Source organism: Meleagris gallopavo, chromosome 6 (genome assembly GCF_000146605.3).
Source record: "Meleagris gallopavo isolate NT-WF06-2002-E0010 breed Aviagen turkey brand Nicholas breeding stock chromosome 6, Turkey_5.1, whole genome shotgun sequence".
NCBI lineage: Eukaryota > Metazoa > Chordata > Aves > Galliformes > Phasianidae > Meleagris > Meleagris gallopavo.
This window is the reverse complement of record NC_015016.2, coordinates 34,110,466-34,115,723: the sequence shown is the minus strand read 5'-3', so window position 1 is coordinate 34,115,723 and position 5,258 is coordinate 34,110,466.

Here is a 5,258-nt window from a genome sequence, read left to right as displayed (position 1 = left end):
AAAACAGGCAAAAAAGACTGGGCAGAGAAAGCAGCAAAACAACTGAAGTACACACTGCAGCTATACAGGACCTCTGCAGTTCCTGCTACAGCTTTTTAAAAGCAAGCTCAGATATTCCTACAAAGCATGGCACTATTCATCTTCCAGTTAAGTCAATGTAGCTTCATGATTACTTGATCCAAGTTTTTTGTTCCCCCCCCCCCCAACCCACTTCTGTATAGTCACCTTGCTACATCCTTATTCCAAAGCTAAAAAAGATTGCCTTCTGCAGTAAGCATCCCGTTAAGTCCCACACCTGTCATTCCCACAGTACACTACAATTTCCACCCACTCTGTCAATTTACTGATTTAGGGACTAACCCATCCCTGATTAATTTTTCTGCTCAATTTCCACTGTTTTCAGTAGAACTGATGTCAGTTCCTTAGGGCTTCATTCTGAAAACCCAAGCAAATAGCAAGCTGAGGTAGCACAAATAACATCCCTAAGAATGCTAAGCTGTTTGTACTTGCAGAACTGATCAGTCAAAGCATCTTTCTGACCAAATCCTAAACAGATTTTGGCAGATGTTTTTGAAGTGATTCATGCATCCCCAAGAGGAGCAAACATTCCTCCCAAAAAACAAGTTACTCAAACATGTGCTGATTTCCTCATATGTAAGCCTGGCTTGCCTTCCCTCCTCCTTGTGATTTTCTTATCTGTCTACTCATAGAATCAAAGAATCAAGAACTATTAAAGAATTAAGGTTGGAAAAGACCACTAAGATCATCTAGCCCAATGGTTCACTCACCACCACAATGCTCACAAAACCACGTCCCAAAGTGCCACATCTACTATTCAACTAACAGCAAATCTATAGACTTTGTACAGATACTGTGCTTTCTTCTTTTCTTCTTTAGCCTATGATAAAGGCGTAACTGATATGGACAAAAGCCCCCAACCTGCCAGGGGTATTTTATATGCAGTCAGCAGTGCTGGTGTATGAAATTTTCACCACACAAAACGATGCCAGTTAGGAAAGCAATAATATAATACCTTTCAGACATGAAGATTCAAAGGAGGAACAAAAGATCCAAGACCTCCATTGTGAGCTGCTGCCATACTCTGCTCTCCTCATTCTTCCTTTTTTTTGTTATTTATAATGAAGAGAGTACATGATATGCTAACTAGAAAAAAGCTAAATGGTACAACAGTCATTAACAGAGCTGCTTAAAGTTAGTGAAAAGGACTGACACAAAGGGGTTACTATCTCTAAATCCATTCATTCACTTTGTTCTTCATTTGGAAGGAAGCATTCTCCCCTTATCCTATGAATCAAGCAGAAGCACTGTAGTTTCTAACCAATTCTTTAATTTATGGAGACAGACACTGCAATTGCCACAATGTTAATGAAGGATATAGCATATCCATTACTTAAAAACTGCACAACAGACACAGGGTAGTTTTCTTAGATGTCTGTACAAGCAGTGTCGAAACCGAGCAAACATTTTTCTGCTGAACTCTGTTTTTCTGAGTTTAATGAATTTTATCTTGTAGGAACCTCCTGTCTAGTTTTCCTATGTTTTTCACTTTGTATTATCACTCGTATTGGAGCTATAGCGCAGCTATTCTGTTATTCTCCTTTGCCCAGATGGGCTACAATATCACATGATCACAGAATGACTTGAGTTGGAAGGGATGACAATGATCATCCAGTTGCAACTCCCAGCCATGGGCAGGGCTGCCATCCACCAGTTCAGGCTGCCCAGGACCCCATCCAACCTGGCCTTGGGCATCTCCAGGGATGGGGCAGCCTGTGCCAGTGCCTCATCACCCTCTGAATAAAAAATTTCTTTCTAACATCCAACCTTAATCTCCCCTCTTTTAGTTTAAGACCATTCCCCCTTGTGCTATTACTATTAGACCATGTGAAAATTCAGTATTCCTCCTACTTATAAGCTCCCTTAAAGTACTTGAAAGCTGCAATGAGGTCTCCCTGGAGCCTTCTTTCTCCAAATTAAACAAGCCCAGCTCCCTCAACTTTTCCTCACAGGAGAGATGCTCTAGCCCTCTGAGCATCTTCATAACCATCCAACAGCTCTGCATCCTTCTTGAGCTGGAGGCCCCAGGCCTGGAAGCTGTATTCCAGATAACACTGCTGATGTCACCATTCTCCTCAAGGAGGGCTGTTTGTCTCCTCTTAACAGTGGTCAGCAGTGACACAGCGTCAGTGCAAAGAAGAATCAGGTTTCCCATCATCTTAATCAAAGGAGAGCTATTTCTGGTAATCTAAAGGAAATCCATCTGAACTGTTGTCTGAATTAGCAAGGCATGAAGACACACTTTTCACATCCTCATGAACAATCTTTAGTTATTTCACATACTTTCATAGCAGTCCAAAGGTGCCTTTACAGCTGTTGTGCATACTAACAAATGAGGTCACTTAATGATACCGCTTAAGGTGGACATATTCAAAAATATACAGTTTGGTCCAAACATATACAGTTGGTGGTACAAAAGTACAAGTCCAGAGAAGCTGTGGTGCCTCATCTCTGAAGGCACTCAAGGCCAGGTTGGATGGGGCCCTGGGCAGCCTGAGCAGTGGGTGGCAGCCCTGCCAAAGGCTGGGGGTTGGAACTGGATGATCTTTAAGGTCCTTCCAACCCAAGCCATTCTCTGATTCTATGATATTCCCTTTCTGAGTTGGAAGCCCTGAGGACATCTTTCTGTTTGTAAACACAGCACAACTTACATCATTGGTCACCCTGGTTACAAAAGCACAGGACAACCCTGATGCAGAGATACCAGAAATTAATAAGTAACTGTGGAATCCCATTAAGGTTCTGCTCCTGTCAGTTCTTTTTCAGAAAGCTTCAGTCTTTCAAGAACTATAACTATTTCCTGTAAGAGCACAGGCTGGGGAAGATCTCTACGAATAACAGCAAGTACTGAAGACTTTTAGTCAGAAGAATTTATTATATATTATATTTCATTTATATATTTATTTAGCTATTAATTTTACATGCAGTTTGGAAGAAGCTAGAAATTCATATCAGGGCACAAAAGAACCCACCACCATTTTCCTGAAGCAACCACCTGCTTCAATTTTTCATCTGATTCATTAGACCTTTAAATGAATGGTATCAAATACCTACATAACAACAATGTGTGTCTGATGCTCACACACATCCAAGATCAATCAATTACAGAAGCCCAGGGGAAGATAGCTGAATTGATCTAGGCCCATCTCACCTGCTTTTGTTAACTAGGCAGAACTTGTCCCAGCCACCAAGCAAAGAGACAAAAAGCTTCCAGAGAATGAGATTCTACTGAAAATCATGCATTTCCTGTAGGTAGATTCTGACTTATAAAACACACAAAGAAGTTTGATGCCAGTTCTTTCTCAGCTTCGCTTTGGAGCTGGAATAAACTTCAAATATTAAACCTTGGTTGATATTTTAATATCATTTAACACATTTTAATTTAAAATATTAAATCATGTTATTTGGCTTTAACGCTTTCCACATTTATGTCTTAAAACGTGCAAACACTCTTCTACTTGTTATGGCTACCATACTGTTTTTAGTTCAAAGTATTCCTTCCAGAGGACAATTAATTTCCCAAAATACTGACCTCATCACCCCCTCCAAAAAGTGACTCTTTTCAAGTACAAAGAGCATCTATTAGCATAAATATGCTAGGATCTGTTAAGACAAGATATTCAACAAGCACTGCTGACTTTTATGGTACGGTTACTGCTATGTTTTGATTTACAGTTCAAAAAAGATACCTAAATACTTTGTGCAAATTAAATAGCAATAAAACAAATTCAGTGCATGGCCCGGCCCTTCCTGATGTACTGCAGTGACTGAAATGCTGCAGGATCTTTACATGTTAGTTTATCTATATTTCCTTTTGGAAGAGCCACTAGAGATGGAGAGAGAGAAGAAAAAAGCAGTTGCTTTGTATTATACTACATAATTTGATAAACGTAGTGTATGCTGGCCTTTCCAGTGCAGAGTCAGAACTTCAAGTGCAAGTTGATCTTTCTCAGGAATAGAATCAAACCAGGAATGATTTGAATGCTGATTTCAGCCCTGTACCTATCCTCACATGACCAAAGTCTGAATCTTATGACTCTAACTCACATTCTGGCATCATCTAAAGCAAAACATCCAAAGCACTGTCAGTGAAACAACACACACTTATGCAATCCTTTAAGCATCCTACACTGAGTTTCTTCTACATGGAAGCTGGTAACTGTCAGCAAAGCAGGCTGCATCCTTCCTCCTCAGGCTGGGCACAGTCCCACAGCCGTGGGCAGCAGCAGAGTCCGCACCGCCCGCACATTCCATCAGGACTGCTTGGGTCACAGGGCCACGCAGGAGCAGGATCTGCAGGCACACATACCTAACAAGTGTCCCAGATCACACTGCTCTAAGCAAGCCAGTGTTCATCTTCTTCCCTATTGCTTGTTTATCAGTACAAAGAAAGCAAGCTGAAAACTTTAACAATGATTTCAGAAACACTGGCACACTGTTAAGTGACCATGAGTTTGTGCTGGATACAGAGCTGGAGAAACTGAAAACACTGATAGCATCAGGGGCAGCTCAGCATACCGTGCACCACACACAGTAACAAGTATCACTGTTAGCTCAACTGCGGCAGTATCTCGCTGTCTGAATCAGCAGAAGCACTTTAGCCCATAAATCCAGACTGTCCCAAGGCTGTTCCATGTTGAAATGACCAACCCTTATTCTATATACCTTCATACCTTCTCTTCTTTTGCTGTCTTTCAGCCCTCTCACTTCACAACAAACTGCGTTTTGTCCCAAGTCCAACCCAGCCCATCGGCCTGAATGCATCCTTCCCATCCCCAGAATCCCCACCTGCAGCCGTGCTGGCTCCTGCATCCCTCCATTTCTCCTTGCATCCCTCCCTGCATCCTCCCTACGCTGGTGGGCCACAACGGGCATTCCCACATGCCCTCTACGAAAGGTACACAAGCACTTAACACAGTGCACTGCTTACATTTATACAAATCCCCCTTTCCTCGGCTCACCTATTCCAACAAATTTACTTCAAGGGCACCAACCAGGAAAAAAAAGTTCTTCCTATGTGCAAACAGCCTCAAACGGGCGATAAACAAACAGCGCAGCACCGCACCAGCCCCGCGGCTCACATGCAACCGTGCTCTCCTCAGCCACAGCCCTCACCGTATCCCGCAGCCTGAGGCACCCTGACCCCCACCCTCCCCGGCCTCGCAGCCGCCCGCCGGCTG